Source organism: Akebia trifoliata, chromosome 7 (genome assembly GCF_017979445.1).
Source record: "Akebia trifoliata isolate Shusen 1 chromosome 7, ASM1797944v1, whole genome shotgun sequence".
Classification (NCBI taxonomy): domain Eukaryota; kingdom Viridiplantae; phylum Streptophyta; class Magnoliopsida; order Ranunculales; family Lardizabalaceae; genus Akebia; species Akebia trifoliata.
Window position 1 is genome coordinate 25763901 of NC_141381.1, and position 19127 is coordinate 25783027.

A 19127-nucleotide genomic window follows, 5' to 3' on the forward strand; every position below is an offset into this window, starting at 1 on the left:
CTCTTTGACCTCCCAAGTTGAAGCCCTGAATCATCAACTTACTGCGAGCAAGTTGATCCGATGAGATGCCAACCTGTTTCATAGTACGAATTGGCATGATGTTAACCGCAGAACCACAATCCAGGAGGATTCTTTGAATTTTAGTTTCCCTCACATAACCTGTAACATAAAGCGGCCTATTGTGAGGTCGAGACCCCAATTGGAGATCCTCGTCAGTAAAGGTGATTGTGGCCATGCACAGACCATCTTCTGGTAGATCTATGTTGGGTTGAACTTCTTGCTTTGATTCAGTTGAGCTTTGCTTTGAAGTAAGCTGAACTTTTTTAAATTCACTGGACAAATCCAAGTCGACCTGCAAATCTTCTATTTCCGAGGTGCTATTGTCTTTCTCAAGTCGTTGATCTCCATTACTGAAAGTAGTAGGATGTTCTTCGGACCTATCACTGACATCATCTTCTAGCATTTCTGCTTCCACTTGATGACATGAAACCGTGCAGACTTCCTTTAAGAGCTTCTTTGGTAAGAACTCTAAAAGAGTAACCGGTACACGGGGAGGTTGTTGAAAGACGTCTTCAGGGTCTGCGGGCGGAACTCGGAAAGTCTTCTTTTTTGTTGCTCTCTTTCGTTTCTTTGACCCTGTACTTGGTTTTGACTTTCTTCTCTTTCTCTTTGGCTTCGAAATAGAGGGAGTCGGCACATATGTAGGACGTCTTTTTCGACGAGTGACAACTGTCCACCCTTCATCATCAACTGAAGCAGACTCTGAGATGTCTGACTTTGATTTTGAAGCCGAATGAGATTGTGGTCCTTCTTGAAGTGAAGTGGGAAATGTGATGATTTTTCTTGATGTGGCCTTGCCCCCAGCGTGGGATAGGCCTTTTCAACATCAAAATGTACGAACATGAGTTGTGATGGTTTAGGTAAAATTTTGGTGATCTGAAGAGATGGAATTTGCGTAGCATACTGACTTGTCAAGAGTATTGGATCAAAAGATCCAAAAGTGACAGAGGTCATGTTGGAAGTAGCAACATTTTCGACACAGTCAAGTTCAATTTTCCCTTGACGTGCCAAATCCATAATCTTCTCCTTGAAAACGAAGCATTTTTCAATCGGATGACTGATTACCCTGTGATAACGACAATACTTCGGATCATTGTCGCGACCTGCTTCCTCGGGTCGTTTGGGCACTGGAAGTTCAATGAGCTTTAATTTCAGCAACTCTTCGAACATGCCCAAGACATCAGCATCAGGAAAAGGGTACTCTTTTGCTTCAAGCTCTTTGAGAGTCTTCCAAGCTTTTCCTTTTTCTTGTGTTGAATCAGCTCGCGGCTGATCTTCTCTTCTCTTACCTGTGATTTTGACAGGTTTGCTGGTAGTGGTGGATAAGACTTCTTTAGTTTTGAAGGACTTGCCATCCTTCTTTTCTTGCCTTCGAGGCTCGCTTAGTCGTGGAGTTTGATGCACAGCTATACTCTGCTCCATGTCGTGGGCTCGAGTAGCAAGCTCTTCGAAAGTGTGTGGTTTGATTCCTTTCAAGATGTAAAGGAGTTGCCAGTGCATCCCTTGAACACACATCTCGATAGCAGAAGATTGCGAGAGTCGATCCATACAGTTGAGGGAAAGATTTCTCCATCGCTCTATGTACTCAATGACTGGTTCATCCTTCCTTTGTTTGACAGCGGCGAGCTCCACCATACTTACTGTTCTTCTAGTGCTGTAGAAGCGGCCGAGGAACACTCTTTCAAGTTGATCCCAACTATCTATTGAGTTGGGTTCCAAGTCAGTGTACCAATCGAATGCATTGCCTCGGAGGGAACGAACGAATTGTTTCACCATGAAATCACCGAATGTACCGGCGTTGTTGCAAGTTTCGATGAAGTGGGCAATATGCTGCTTTGGATTGCCTTTTCCTTCGAACTGTTGGAATTTTGGTGGTTGATATCCTGCAGGAAGACGCATTTGTTCGATGCGTTGAGTGTAGGGTTTGGAGTAAACCAATGAGGATTGTGGCATACCCCCATACTGAGCACGAATGGTGTCAGTAATCATTGCTTGCAGTTGTTGGACAGAAAGCGAGGCAACAGACCCTTGTGGTGGATCTCGAGTAGCTTTTCGTGAACCAGAATAGTCTGCTCGTTGTTCCTCTTCGTGCGGAGCCATGTATGCTTCAGGGGTGAATCCTGGAGGACGTGAGGGTCCAGCACTCGACTCATTCTCTTTGTCTTTCTGCTCCAAACGGCTGGCGAGAGTTGCTATTTGAATATCTTTCTCTTCCATTGCTTTTGTTAACTTGTTGATGGTGTCTGCCATCTGAGCAACTTGTTCCTCCATCGTTAGTGCGCCAGTTGTCATTACTGCTCTGATGGATGTGTGAGTTTGTGACGGAGAAGTGACCGATAAAGATCTAGATGATCCCTCGCTTGACTTCGAATCAGATCCAGAATCTGACGAGTCGTCTTCTACCATGTCCGCCCACGATTCTTTTGTGGTAAGTGCCGTTTTTGTGGCACGTTTCTTGGAGTGATGCTGGAGAGGCTCCATTAGCTTGATTCCACCAGTCTTTGTCTTTGTTCGTGTCACATGATGATCGCGACTAGTAACTTGATCAGATTCAAGATTGGAAGAAAGGTTTTTCTTGCCTTTCTCAGTAGTGGCAGATGCGATAGCGTTGATGTTGCGAGATGCCATTGATGCTTTAGGTGATGTTCTTGCAGTTGACTGAAAGATGAGAGGTTGAGATGGTCCCACCGGGTGTGCCAGAAATTTGTCGACAATAAATTTCTACGGATCTACCTCGAGATTCGTGAAATAAAGATCGCAAATGATTGTCGACAATAAATTTCAACGGATCTACCTCGGGATCCGTGAAAAATGATCGCAAATGATTTTGTTGATTTTTGATGAAAAGTAGATACAGATCTCAATGTTTCCTCTGATTAACAGTCAAATACAAAAATAGTGATGACGTATGTAGCTTTTCTTCTCTCCGTGCTTCGCGCTTTATCGGTTGAGAAGGTTGCTTGAACGGTGGTTTTGCTTTGTGCTTGATCTTCTGTAGAGGCTTCTGTAGATCTTCTTCTCTCCGGGCTTCGCGCTTTATCGGCTGAGAAGGTTGCTTGGATTCCGGAGAAGGGCTTTATGCTTGATCTTCTCTTTAGTCGGAGTCCGGATCTCTGAAGAACCTTGCTTTTGTCTCTGGAGGAGGGCTTGAGAGCTGCTTCTTCTCTAGAGGGAGAGCTTCTGTCTTCTGAGAGAAAGTGATCCAGATCCCCCCTCTCAATGAGAGTGGCTCTTGTATTTATAGATTTAAAGATAATTTAGCTTTCCAATTATACCCCCAACTTAAGAAGACTTAATTGATTTGTTTAAAAGGCTAAATTTGTCCAAATCCAATTTTATGGATTATTATTGGGCCAAATTTATTTATTTGGGTATTAGGCCCAATATTTAATGTGGATCACTTGAATTTATAGGATCATGAGCTTTATCTGTGAAAGCCCAAAACCCAAACTTGTAGGGGGGCACGTTCCCATTTAATGGACTCAATTTGGATTTGAAGCCCATTAATAAAATTAGGGATTTTTATTTATAAAATTTGTAAAGGCCTTCTCAAAATTTTGGTGCCTACAAATGCCCCCTCAAGGATGCATTATTTGATGCGTAGCTAGCAATGATGCATTCTTGATCACCTTGACTAGTGTGTGATATGCTTTGGTGAATGTGTCAACATTTTTTTTTGTTGATCCGACGTGTTCCTCTAACAAGCTTTGTAACCGAGAGACAACAAGTTCTCACTTCTTTTTTTTTCAAACTCATCGTTACGTTGTCAGAATCGCAATCAAAGACGATTTATCCTTGATCACACCGATAGGAACATGATGCTTTTATTAGGATGAGTGCTTTTCACTTGTGCTTCCATTTTCCACCCAAGTCAAACATTAAGAAGATCCTAGCTTTTGTCTTTTATAAGACTTGAGGAGTTGGCAAATATGTAAGCTTTGAGAAGTTGGCAATGCACAACTTCAACTTGCAATTCCAACTATATGACCTTTGGCACTAAGATATCACCACTAGCTTTACTGCACATCGGCCTCGTAGTTAGATTCCAAGCCTACTACATACACCATTAATGTGTGATATTGGAGCTTGCTTCTTGGAGTTGAATTGGTGACCCACAACTCTCACACCCCCACAAGAGAGCTTGAAGTGGAATTTTAGACCTAACGACTCCTAAAAAGTCGATATTTCTTAAAGTTTTATTTCTCAAATAATTAGGATTAAGTTTGAAAGCAACTCTACTAAAACTTGTGTGCTCCAGATGTGTGGAAATAAAACCCACTCCCAATCCTTTTATTTCACAGCAAAGAGAGAGAGTGATGTTTTTTTTTTTTTTAACAATATGGAAAACATTGAAGTTATCCATCAAATAGACAGTTGAGATGCTAGGAAAACACCAGCCTCAATGAGCATACTACAATCTGGTACAGTGTATACTTTAGCAATGCATCATTAGTAGTAGTATTTCTCATTCATTTCCGATGGACTTGGGCTTTAGACCTTGGGCTTCTCTGAATTTTTTTTTTATCAACCGAACCAAAGAGGAGAGTCTTGATTGGGACAAATTAAAGGGAAGGCATTTGATGAAAGTTATTAAACAGTTCTGATTGGGACTAATGTTGATCTTCAAGTCTTCCACCTCACCCATGTTAATGGTAGCACCAAGGCTTGAAGTTGATAAAGGTGGCAAAGTGATGGGCGTCTTTCCTTCATCTCTTTAATTTGTGCACAGTGGCAAGGTGGAGCTTTGAGAAAAAAAATCAAGGGTTTTTGTTATTTGCAGACTTGACCAATTTTTTTTCAAGTAGAAATGCCGAAGCCTTTTTTTTTTAATCTTTATCCGAAGTGTTCCCGTAATGAGTTTTGTAACCGGGTTTCCTTAATATTCAACCGAGTTGGGTTGATATGGACTCACAATGGGCCGATTTAATAAAGGTTCTCCCAAAATGAAGAGTCCCTTTCAAACCTTGAGATCAAAGAAGTTGACTGTGCTTAGGAAGTTTTCTGTTTCCGTATTTCCCCAATTTGTTGGAAATATCTTAAAATAGACTTCTTCTCTAACTAAATCTCCATAGATTTTGATCCAAATCTAACAACGGATCTAGGAAATTGAGTATGTTTAGATAACTCTTTTTTTTAAGCTCCCCATGAGATACCAATCACCTTCTTTTAGGGGCTTGGAGATAATCAGATCGTGTTTTTAGATGCCACTAGGAGAACTCAACAACCTTAGTAAGATGAGAAATCTTACAAGTTAGTAAGTCTAGTCTTACTCATGGTATTTTGGAATCCAAATAAAACCGTGAACCTCTTTCACTTAATCACAAACACCAAGAGAGGCGGCTTCAAGAAGGACTCTGTTTCAATAAACAGAGCACATGGCTGCTGTATAAGGTTCGCCATCTACTGTTCGTCTCCTCTTCCTTCTTTGTTTTTTTTTTTTTTTTTTTTTTTTTTCAGATTTTGATGAAGGAACATCAAAGGGGGCAGCAACAACTACCTCTTCGAAAAATTTCTTGATGGGTTTACCCATCTTAGGAGTTTTGTTTGATGAACAAAGAAGTTTAGGGGAGGGGGAAGAACAGTAAGATCGGGTTTCTTCTTGGGGACTGGAGCAGAGTCGTTCCTTACAATCGACATTAGAAACTTCTTCAACATGGCAACAGTAACATTGGGTTAATGTTTTTTCAGAATCAGAATTGTAAAAAGAATTTGAGCTACTCCGAGCGACATTCTTTTCTTATTCCAACCATTATTTGAAATAGAGGTTGGGGCTGGTTTGTTTTTGGAAGCAACAACACTAACCAGGTATGACGTCTCCTCTTCATCTTCTTTTTTTTTTTAATTACTAACTACCCACATCAATGGCAGCAGCAATGTCTGGGCGAGTTGCTTGACAGATGAGAAGGTAATGAAGAAGACGGTGGTGGCGTATCTCAGAGCCGTGCAAATCGCTCACTTTATCATAGACTTCCTCATGATGGCTACTTTAGTCAGTTGTTCAGCGGCTCTCCAAGCTGATGTTGGCGTAAGAGGCTCTCCATTCTAATCAAGAAAAATTGCATCTCTCTCTCACTCGTTCTCCTCTGTTGGATCTGCTGAAGTTGCTGTTGATGGTGATGCTGCCTGCGCCAATGTAGCTCTTTCAATTCGGCTTCCAAGCCGCAGAGATACTCATCAAAGGAGATTGTGTTCGATTGGAGTAATAGCGCACAAGCCGAAGAAAGTACATGTTGCACTCTAGATAAGTCGTTATGCTCCATTAATAGCCAAGCCTCGGCTACAACGCGAGTAGTGACGAAGAGGCTTCTCAGCTATTCAATCTTTGAATTCGTGGATCGAACGGTGTGAGAGCAGGGGATTAACATAGTTTGTTCGTAGCTGAAGATAATCTCTTGAATCGTTAGATCTTTGTAATGGCATTGGACAATCATAACGTGATGCGCTCCAACTGGAACCGTGGGAACTCTCAATTCTACCAATGAGAGATGGTTGTTAGGCAACAACATAGCAGCCACGGACGGTTGCAGTGATGAGCAATTGCTTTTTCATCTCTCTAACCTCCTTATTTCCTCTTAGAATAGATTTGTCTATGTCAATGGCAGCAACATAGATGATGGCAAAGGTAGCTATGGTGGATGAAGACCAAACTGAATTTCGGGTTTGAAAATCCATCTCACAAGATGACACATGGTGGTTTGTTGATCTCCAATAACATCATGATCAATTCACATATTCTTCTTTTTTTTTCGTATTTTTACAGGGGCAGAACACGCAGATCTGGTTGGAATGAGATGAAATATGATTGTAATCACTACATTCACGACCGACTGAATTGGATGATCGACCTTCAACTTTTCCATTGTAAATCAGACTTCGAAGGAAAGCTTGTAACGTCATATGGGGCAGAACTAGTAAATGGGTATGAGACTTGAGTAATCAAAAGACACCAAGCCCATTAAAGATTTCTTTGAGCTTAATTACTTAAACCTCAAAGTTGGGTTTGCTGTACATGTGTTCTCATATTCAACGAAGCAAAAGATCTCACACTTCTCTCACAAAATGGAACAAAGTTAGCGCATTCTCCTCCAAAACTTTTCAACAAGAGTTCTAAATACACACAATGGATTTAGTTTAAAATCCATGTTTCACGCCTTAATATCTTCGACATTCAGGTTTTCTTTTTTTTTTTTGGTCACTAAAACGTGGTGATTGAAAATAACATTCAACTTCATTTTCATCAATTTATTCACCAATGAATACTTGAACATTGTGCATCACAATCCAATCTAATGCTGAAATTTCTTTATGATTTCTCTTTTTCTTACAGATCCAAGATTATCAATAGTATTGATATAAAAATTTGATTCTTTTGAATCGATTGCAGCTCGACTACAGCTTCGAAACCACAGGAAGGTATGGGTCTTAATCATTCTTCCCATATATTTTCTTTAAACTTTGTCATCCTCGCATTTCCTTTCTTATGAATTGAATCAGAATTACAAATTGAGAACTTATAACCTTTATCAATCAACTTTTAGAACATTTATCTGTTAGTCTGCTTAGTGGTGGCCAATGTTGAATTGTTAAAAGTATTGCGTGATAAACGATGCATATGTAGAAGAACCATGCGACGAACCATTTGTCCAGTCGGTTGGTCAATCTTTAAAGCAGTTGTTCATCAATAATGCTTAAGAGTGCACAACGTCAACTGGCTAGCAGCATTATAATGTCAATTGGTTGACAAACGTCAACTGGTTAGAAAAATCATGCGACGAATCATTTGTCCTGCTGGTTGGCTAATCTTTAAGGCAGTTGTTTATCAGTAATGCTTAAGAGTGCACAACATCAACTGGCTAGAAGCATCATAACGTCAATTGGCTGACAAACGCAACTGGTTAGAAAAAACATGCGACGAATCATTTTTCCAGCCGGTTGGTCAATCTTTAAAGCAGTTATTCATCAACAATGCTTAAGAGTACACAACGTCAACTGATTAGCAGCATCACAACGTCAATTGGCTGACAAACGTCAACTGGTTAGAAAAATCATGCGACGAATCATTTGTCCAGTCGGTTGGCCAAACTCTAGCATCAGAGCATTATTGAGCATGATGATTTTTTTTTTATTCTTTTTTTTTTATGTGGTTGAACCTGAAGTAACTTTATAGGCTACCTACGTACCCAGAAATGAGATCAAACCATAACGTAGTTCAGATGGATAATGCTCTAAGTTTTGCCTAGACCGCCCTATCGGGTTTTCAATCTAGCGAGCTCAATTTTTTTTTTTAAAACTTTGGACCGTTCACAGTTTTAACTCATGCGGGTCAGGAGTATCATGTAATTTAAGCTCGTACGATAATGAGCATTGCTAAACAGTTTAGGCTCGTGCCGAGGAGCATTGTCAAACAGTTTAGGCTCGTGCCGGGGAGCGTTGTCAAACAGTTTAAACTCGTGTTGGGGAGCATTGTCAAACAGTTTAGGCTCGTGCTGGGGAGCATTGTCAAACAGTTTAGGCTCGTGCTGGGGAGCATATTCTTTCAAGCATAGTATCTTTTGAGGAATTTATCGTTAATTGGGCCAAGACGTAATCCTTCTGGTGTTACAAGAAGATATGCACCATTAGTGTATACTTCTTTCACTACATGAGGCCCATCCCATTTTGGATCAAACTTCTTTCCAGAACGGTGTGAGAGGATGATTGGTCGTTGTACAGCGAGAACTAAATCGCCAACTTGAAAAGAACGTGGTCGAACTTTCTTATTGAATGCACGTGACAGACGGGCTTGGTAACATTCTAGCCGTTGTTGTGCTTCCAATCTTTTTTCGTCCAATGCTTCAAGTTCAGCCAGACGTAACTTAGCATTCTCATCGCAGGTCAAACCTTCTTGAATCGCAATCCTTAAGGAAGGTATCTGTCGTTCCAATGGGAGAACAGCTTCAACTCCATAAACCAATGAGTAAGGTGTGGCTTGTGTGGAGGTGCGGTATGAGGTTCTGTATGCCCATAATGCTTCTCCAATTCGTTCATGCCAATCTTTTTTCGATTTTGAGACAACCTTCTCAAGAAGCTTGCAGAGAGTTTTGTTGAAGGCTTCGGCGAGTCCATTTGCTGCAGCGTTGTACATTGTAGAACATCTCTGCTTAATGTTAAACTTCATGCAGAATTGATCCATCAGCGTATTGCTAAAAGATTTCCCATTATCTGTCATGATATATCGTGGAATGCCGTAACGGAAGACGATATTACTTTTGATGAAGTCGACTACCGTTTCTTTCTTGACCTCTCGAAGGGGAACTACTTCTGCCCATTTAGAAAAGTAATCTGTTGCGGCGAGAATATAAAGATGTTGCCTTGAAGATTTTGGAAGTGGTCCAACGAGATCAAGTCCCCACCCGTCAAAGGGCCAAGATGCGATTGTAGGATGCAATGGCTCCGGTGGTTGACGAATGTAATCTCCATGAAATTGGCAAGCTTTACACCTCTTCGCATGGTTTAAAGAATCTTTCACCATAGTAGGCCAGTAAAATCCCATCCTCTTCAGACTGTGATGGAGTTTCGGCCCTGACTGATGTGAACCGCACACTCCAGAGTGTGCTTCTTCTAAAGCATCTCGGATTTCATCATCTCCGAGACATCTCATTAAGATATCGTCGAAAGAGCGACGGTATAACTTATCGTTGAAATATAAAAATCGAGGTGCCCTACGACGTATTTCGATTTTATGCTTTAAGTCGTCTGGCAGCTTCCCATGCTGTAGATAGTCGATAAGTGGCTGTCTCCAATCTTTGACTTCGGCTATTTCGATGATGTTTGCTTCATGCGACTCACAATTTTCTTCTATCAAAGGAGGTAGTACCCACCTATGGCAGATAGGGATACTCATTGTCTCTCCCTCTGGCATAGCCAAACTTGCAGCAAGACTAGCTAAAGCGTCAGCCTGCTTGTTTTCGGCTCTTGGTATGTGTTTGATGATGGTATCTTCAAACTGACTTAGAAGTTGTGTAGCATATTGGTGATAAGGTACCAATTCATGTTTTCGAACGTCATACTCCGTTGAGAGTTGATTGATGACAAGTTGTGAGTCCCCATACACATAGAGTTGGTGTAACTTCATCTCTAGCCCGAGTTCTAAACCAATTATCAACGATTGGTATTCTGCAACATTGTTTGAACATAGTTTCGTCAAGACAAACGAGAATGGCAATACTTCATTTTGTGGGGTGATAAAAATTACACCTGCCCCCGCTCCATCTCTTCTAACTGCGCCATCAAAGAACAATCTCCAAGCTGGAAACACATCAATAGAGAATACTTCTTCGTCAGGTAAGTCGTGAGATAATTCCCATTCAGCTGGAATAGGATGATCAGCAAGAAAGTCGGCTAATGCTTGCCCTTTTACAACCTTTTGAGGGATGTAAATAATCTCAAATTCTGATAAGAGAAGGGCCTATTTAGCTAGTTTTCCCGACAAGACTAGCCTTGTCATGATATATTTGAGTGGATCAGCTCGCGCGGTGAGTCGAATTGTGTGCAATAACATATAATGTCAAAGTTTCTTTGTGGTGAAGATGAGCACTAAACATGCCTTTTCGATGGGTGAATAGTTTACTTCTGCTCCAACAAGAGTTCGACTCAAGTAGTAGAGTGCACCTTCTTTTCCTTCATCATTTTCTTGGCCAACAATGCTCCTAGTGACATTTCTTGTGCACTAATATAGAGAATCAGTGGCTTTTCAGGAATTGGTGCAGAAAGAACAGGAGGCTTGAGAAGATACTCCTTGATGCTTTTCAGAGCATTCTCACAAGCTTCATCCCATTCAAATGATGTATCTTTCTTCATCAATCGACTGAAGGGATGACAACGCCCAGCTAAGTTTGAGATAAACCTACGAATGTAGGCAAGTCGACCTTGTAAACTTTTGAGTTCATGAATATTCTTTGGTGCCGGCATCTTTTGAATGGCTTCAATCTTGTTTCGGTCGATTTCAATACCGCGATGTCGAACCACGAATCCCAAAAATTTACCCGAGGTGACTCCAAAAGCACATTTTAATGGATTCATCTTAAGCTGGTACCGTCGTAATCTGTCGAAGGTATCACGTAGATGTTGTAAGTGATCTTCTCTTTTCCTGGACTTTACTACTAGGTCATCAACGTAACATTCCACCTTGTCATGTAGCATGTCATCAAAGATTTTCTGCATAGCTCGCTGGTAAGTGGCACCAGCATTCTTAAGTCCAAAAGGCATAACTTTGTAACAATATATACCTTTTGGGGTACGAAAGGCTGTAAGCTCTTCGTCTTTTGGCGACATTCGAATTTGATTGTAACCAGAAGATCCATCCATGAAAGACAAGGCTTCATGTCCTGTAGTCGCATCAACCATAAGTTCTATGATTGGAAGCGGAAAATCGTCTTTTGGACATGCATTATTCAAGTGGCGAAAATCGACACATACTCGAATTTGTCCATTCTTCTTTCTTACCGGAACTATGTTGGAAATCCAGGTTGGATATTTTACTTCTCGGATGAAGCTAGTTTCTATCAACTTGTTGACCTCTGTCTCAATTTGTGGTATCAACTCTGGTCGAAAACGACGTTGTGCCTGTTTTATTGGGCGAACTCCGTGTTTAACTGCGAGCTGATGAACAGCGATCTTCGGATCAAGTCTTGGCATTTCTTTGTAAGTCCAAGCAAATACATCTCTATACTCTTGTAGCAACTTGAGGTACTCAGATTCTTCATGCTGGTTTAGAAGAGTACTGACGAACGTGGGTCGCGGCTCTTCAATTGTCCTAAGATTTATTTCTTTTAGGTCGTCGACAGTGGCCTGTCCGTCTTCTTCAAAGACCGGTGGAGCACTTTCGAGTTCTTCATCTGACAAAGTAGAATTTTCTTCAGGGAATTCCTCAATGGTAATATGATTTACAGAAACAGCATCTTCAAAATTGTTTGTTTCAACAGTTGAAGCTCTGCTGTTGCTCGTTTGGTTTGTAAGAATGATGGTGCGTCGCTTCACAATCAATGCATCTGATATTGAGACTTCTAAAGCTGCTTGTCGTTTCATGCGAGATGGAATAGTGCTATGCAAGCCACTACTATCTTTATGCTCCATATGTTTATTTATTTGCTTAGGTCGACGTCGCGATTCTCTTCGTATTTTTACCCCAACATTCTGACCAAGTCTAGATATAGCAGACGCACGAGGTTTATGAATCCGTACATCATGATGATCATCTAAAGCACCTAATCGGTCAAATACCGACGTGGTCGAGACGTGGCCACCAATTCGATCAAAGACCGATGTTCGTGGAACTGGTGTTTCTTCAGACTCATCAATGATTTCTACTGTAGTATGTTGCGAAGCAGCCGTCTTCATCTTAGAAATTTTGATTGGAGCCTCTGACGTATAACCTAGTCCCGCTCGTGTGAATGAAACTTTTTCTCCAGCTCGAACGAGTTTGACTTGTGTTGCAGTCAAACCATGAATTTGATCAGTTGGTAGTAGTTCGCCCAATCGTACGGGTTCACCTTTTCCATAACCAGCAATTTCGAATAACTTTGAAGTTTTAGGACCGAACCAACTTTCAGACTCAACTTTCGCGATGCTGTTCGTGATTGATGTAGCTGGGATAATACTTTTCACGGGTGTCCTTACTACGTAAGATTTTTGGAGAGGTGTAACCGGGAATGTTAACTCTTCTTTCAACGTCTCCAATTCGATTTCAGAGACAGGAAGTTTAGTTTTTGAAGAAATCTCTTCGAAAGGTGATTGTCCCGGCTTCCGTCTCGATTGTGGCACGTAGCGAAGCATTGGGGTTGGTAATACAACTGTGGATGACGCGTCCACCATTGATTGACCCACCTTCATTTGTCGAGTTTCTGGTTCTTGCTTCTTACTTCGTTCTTTTTGAAGCGGAGGACCGGGAGAAATCTTATCGGCATCATTCATAGCATGCTTTCCTTTGTCAGGTTTTTGCTTACTCGAAGGAGGTACCGAAACTGGAAGTGCTTCTTGAATGACGTCCCCTCCAAAATAAAATTTCGCATCTGCAAAATACGTTTCTGCCTTGTCAAACGGTTGATCTTCGGCTATTACACGTTTCTGCACACCATCTTGGTAATACTTGAAGCATTGATGTAATGTGGATGGTACTACTCCAGTTTCATGTAACCATGGTCGACCGAGAAGTAAGTGATATGAAGTTTTACAATCAATCACGTGGAAAAGCGCTGTTGACTCCAAATCTGCAATAGAGAGCTTGACTCTTATCATGCCGATCGCTCTTTGACCTCCCAAGTTGAAGCCCTGAATCATCAACTTACTGCGAGCAAGTTGATCCGATGAGATGCCAACTTGTTTCATAGTACGAATTGGCATGATGTTGACCGCAGAACCACAATCCAGGAGGATTCTTTGAATTTTAGTTTCCCTCACATAACCTGTAACATAAAGCGGCCTATTGTGAGGTCGAGACCCCAATTGGAGATCCTCGTCAGTAAAGGTGATTGTGACCATGCACAGACCATCTTCTGATAAAACTATGTTGGGTTGAACTTCTTGCTTTGATTCAGTTGAGCTTTGCTTTGAAGTAAGCTGAACTTTTTGAAATTCACTGGACAAATCCAAGTCGACCTGCGAATCTTCTATTTTCGAGGTGTTATTGTCTTTCTCAAGTCGTTGATCTCCATTACTGGAAAGTAGTAGGATGTTCTTCGGACCTATCACTGACATCATCTTCTAGCATTTCTGCTTCCACTTGATGACATGAAACCGTGCAGACTTCCTTTAAGAGCTTCTTGGTAAGAATTCTAAAAGAGTAACCGGTACACGGGGAGGTTGTTGAAAGATGTCTTCAGGGTCTGCGGGCGGAACTCGGAAAGCCTTCTTTTTTGTTGCTCTCTTTCGTTTCTTTGACCCTGTACTTGGTTTTGACTTTCTTCTCTTTCTCTTTGGCTTCGAAATAGAGGGAGTCGGCACATATGTAGGACGTCTTTTTCGACGAGTGACAACTGTCCACCCTTCATCATCAACTGAAGCAGACTCTGAGATGTCTGACTTTGATTTTGAAGTCGAATGAGATTGTGGTCCTTCTTGAAGTGAAGTGGGAAATGTGATGATTTTTCTTTGATGTGGCCTTGCCCCCAGCGTGGGATAGGCCTTTTCAACATCAAAATGTACGGACATGAGTTGTGATGGTTTAGGTAAAATTTTGGTGATCTGAGGAGATGGAATCTGCGTAGCATACTGACTTGTCAAGAGTATTGGATCAAAAGATCCAAAAGTGACAGAGGTCATGTTGGAAGTAGCAACATTTTCGATACAGTCAAGTTCAATTTTTCCTTGACGTGCCAAATCCATAATCTTCTCCTTGAAAACGAAGCATTTTTCAATCGGGTGACTGATCACCCTGTGGTAGCGACAATATTTCGGATCATTGTCGCGACCTGCTTCCTCGGGTCGTTTGGGCACTGGAAGTTCAATGAGCTTTAATTTCAGCAACTCTTCGAACATACCCAAGACATCAGCATCAGGAAAAGGGTACTCTTTTGCTTCAAGCTCTTTGAGAGTCTTCCAAGCTTTTCCTTTTTCTTGTGTCGAATCAGCTCGCGGCTGATCTTCTCTTCTCTTACCTGTGATTTTGACAGGTTTGCTGGTAGTGGTAGATAAGACTTCTTTAGTTTTGAAGGACTTGCCATCCTTCTTTTCTTGCCTTCGAGGCTCGCTTGGTCGTGGAGTTTGATGCACAGCTATACTCTGCTCCATGTCGTGGGCTCGAGTAGCAAGCTCTTCGAAAGTGTGTGGCTTGATTCCTTTCAAGATGTAAAGGAGTTGCCAGTGCATCCCTTGAACACACATCTCGATAGCAGAAGATTGCGAGAGTCGATCCATACAGTTGAGGGAAAGATTTCTCCATCGCTCTATGTACTCGATGACTGGTTCATCCTTCCTTTGTTTGACAGCGGCGAGTTCCACCATACTTACTGTTCTTCTAGTGCTGTAGAAGCGGCCGAGGAACACTCTTTCAAGTTGATCCCAACTATCTATTGAGTTGGGTTCCAAGTCAGTGTACCAATCGAATGCATTGCCTCGGAGGGAACGAACGAATTGTTTCACCATGAAATCACCGAATGTACCGGCGTTGTTGCAAGTTTCGATGAAGTGGGCAATATGCTGCTTTGGATTGCCTTTTCCTTCGAACTGTTGGAATTTTGGTGGTTGATATCCTGCCGGAAGACGCATTTGTTCGATGCGTTGAGTGTAGGGTTTGGAGTAGACCAATGAGGACTGTGGCATGCCCCCATACTGAGCACGAATGGTGTCAGTAATCATTGTTTGCAGTTGTTGAACAGAAAGCGAGGCAACAGACCCTTGTGGTGGATCTCGAGTAACTTTTCGTGAACTAGAATAGTCTGCTCGTTGTTCCTCTTCGTGCGGAGCCATGTATGCTTCAGGGGTGAATCCTGGAGGACGTGAGGGTCCAGCACTCGACTCATTCTCTTTGTCTTTCTGCTCCAAACGGCTGGCGAGAGTTGCTATTTGAATATCTTTCTCTTCCATTGCTTTTGTTAACTTGTTGATGGTGTCTGCCATCTGAGCAAGTTGTTCCTCCATCGTTAGTGCGCCAGCTGTCATTACTGCTCTGATGGATGTGTGAGTTTGTGACGGAGAAGTGATCGATAAAGATCTAGATGATCCCTCGCTTGACTTCGAATCAGATCCAGAATCTGACGAGTCGTCTTCTACCATGTCCGCCCACGATTCTTTTGTGGTAAGTGCCGTTTTTGTGGCACGTTTCTTGGAGTGATGCTGGAGAGGCTCCATTAGCTTGATTCCACCAGTCTTTGTCTTTGTTCGTGTCACATGATGATCGCGACTAGTAACTTGATCAGATTCAAGATTGGAAGAAAGGGTTTTCTTGCCTTTCTCAGTAGTGGCAGATGCGATAGCGTTGACGTTGCGAGATGCCATTGATGCTTTAGGTGATGTTCTTGCAGTTGACTGAAAGATGAGAGGTTGAGATGGTCCCACCGGGCGTGCCAGAAATTTGTCGACAATAAATTTCAACGGATCTACCTCGAGATCCGTGAAAAATAATCGCAAATGATTTTATTGATTTTTGATGAAAAGTAGATACAGATCTCAATGTTTCCTCTGATTAACAGTCAAATACAAAAATAGTGATGACGTATGTAGCTTTTCTTCTCTCCGTGCTTCGCGCTTTATCGGCTGAGAAGGTTGCTTGAACGGTGGCTTTGCTTTGTGCTTGATCTTCTGTAGAGGCTTCTGTAGATCTTCTTCTCTCCGGGCTTCGCGCTTTATCGGCTGAGAAGGTTGCTTGGATTCCGAAGAAGGGCTTTATGCTTGATCTTCTCTTTAGTCGGAGTCCGGATCTCTGAAGAACCTTGCTTTGTCTCTGGAGGAGGGCTTGAGAGCTTCTTCTTCTCTAGAGGGAGAGCTTCTGTCTTCTGAGAGAAAGTGATCCAGATCCCCTCTCAATGAGAGAGGCTCTTGTATTTATAGATTTAAAGATAATTTAGCTTTCCAATTATACCCCCAACTTAAGAAGGCTTAATTGATTTGTTTAAAAGGCTAAATTTGTCCAAATCCAATTTTATGGATTATTATTGGGCCAAATTTATTTATTTGGGTATTAGGCCCAATATTTAATGTGGATCACTTGAATTTATAGGATCATGAGCTTTATCTGTGAAAGCCCAAAACCCAAACTTGTAGGGGGGCACGTTCCCATTTAATGGACTCAATTTGGATTTGAAGCCCATTAATAAAATTAGGGATTTTTATTTATAAAATTTGTAAAGGCCTTCTCAAAATTTTGGTGCCTACAATGATTTTATTGATTTTTGATGAAATGTGGATACAGATCTCAGTGTTTCCTCTGATTAACAGTCAAGTACAAAGAATAGTGATGATGTATGTATGTAGCTTTTCTTCTCTCCGTGCTTCGCGCTTTGTCGGCTGAGAAGGTTGCTTGAACGGTGGCTTTGCTTTGTGCTTGATCTTCTGTAGAGGCTTCTGTAGATCTTCTTCTCTCCGGGCTTCGCGCTTTATCGGTTGAGAAGGTTTTCTTGGCTTCCGGAGAAGGGCTTTATGCTTGATCTTCTCTTTAGTCGGAGTCCGGATCTCTGAAGAACCTTGCTTTGTCTCTGGAGGAGGGCTTGAGAGCTTCTTCTTCTCTAGAGGGAGAGCTTCTGTCTTCTGAGAGAAAGTGATCCCCATCCCCTCTCAATGAGAGAGGCTCTTGTATTTATAGACTTAAAGGTCATTTAGCTTTCCAATTATACCCCCAACTTAAAAAGGTTTAATTGATTTATTTAAAAGGTTAAATTTGTCCAAATCCAATTTTAAGGATTTAATGGATTATTATTGGGCCGAACTCATTTGTTTGGGTGTAAGGCCCAATGCTTAATGTGTGGATCACTTGAATTTGCTTAGGTCATGGACTTTATCTGCGAAAGCCCAAAACCCAGGCTTGTAAGAGGCACGTTCCTATTTAATGGACTTAATTTGAATTTGAGGCCCATTATAAAATTAGGGATAAAATTTGTAAAGGCCTCCTCAAAATTTTGATGCCTACAATTTGTTATCTCGATGATATTTGTATTTTTGCCAACTACTGAGGATATAGATGTCAGCAGTTCTCAGGCTCTGTTTAAAGTCATCCCCAGTGCCCCAGCACTGGGTGAATATCGGTTGAGCATGGGACTTAGGATTTTGGGAAATTTTCGCCGTTCACAGTTTATACTCATGCGGGCCAGGAGTTCTTTTTTTTTTTATTTTTTTTTTATTTTTATTTTTTTGTTTTTATTTTTTTTTTGGTCTTTTGTTGTTTTTTTTTTTTTTGTCCCCTTATTGCCCTTGGTGCCAGTTACGGTTTTCACCAGATCCGGTTTCCACATTTTTGAGCATCGATGCCTTTTTGGGTTTTTATCGTGCCGGTGGCTTTGATCTTGCCATAGTCTGATTTTTTTACTCATAGCGCCCTTTCGGGTTTTCACTATGCCCTTTCAGACTATGCTTGTATTTTTTTGGATTTTTTCATTACAGATCTTGTTTGGAGCCTCTGTGTCTTTGTGGCTTGGTGACTCAAGTTGAGCTGCGAGATCGGCGACTCTACTCTTGTAGTGGCACTCTTTCTTGAGTAACAGATCTAGATTCCCCTCTCGAGTTTGCTGACGACTATTCGTGGCTCGGCAACTCAAGTTGAGCCGCGAGATCGGCTACTCTACACTTCGAGTACTATTTTTTTTCGAATATCCGACCTGGACTCCCCTCTCGCGTCTTCCAACGACTAATAAGACTTGAGGTCCGGATCAAGCTGTCGGATCATTGGTGCTACCACCGTCACTATGATGCCTCAGAACATTCCCTGATCCGAAAGGACTTTTAATAGGACGAAGGGTTGGCTAAGGCTGTGTGTAGTGGAAAGATACAAAAAAGGTTAAGGTCTAAGTTTATCTGAAGTGGGCTAGACATGGGATTCATCTATTTTTGTTTCGAAAAGGTGATCTATGTCTCCTCCCAGTGTCTCTCGAACTTGTTTAGGCCGGAGATTTGGGTCGAGCTCAAATCAAGTGTCCGAGTTTTTGAACTTTTGATTTTTTTTTGTATTTTAGCCGTTCACAGTTTATCCTCATGCGGGCCAGGAGTATTTTGATGCTTTGACTTTTTGATTTTCTTTTCTTTTGTCTCTTTTTTTTTATTTTTTTTTCCTTTTTTTTTCTCTTTTGTAACGTTGACTTGCCCCAGTCTTGGGTTAAGAAATGAACGTGATGGCTCAAAGGGGTTAACTAGGGTTAGATAGTTATTTTCAGGCTAGCAAGGATGGCCTTTCGTCATCTCAGGGTTAGGTCTTAGGCGTAGTATTTTTTAACAGTGTCAATATTGATCGGCTGAGGGAAGACTTGTCCGTCCATTTCTGTAAGGATCAAAGCTCCTCCCGTCATCCCCTTCTGCACAATGAATGGTCCCTCGTAGTTTGGTCTGAACTTTCCCCTAGCATCTTCTTGTATTGGTAGGATCTTTTTCAAGACAAGGTCTCCTAA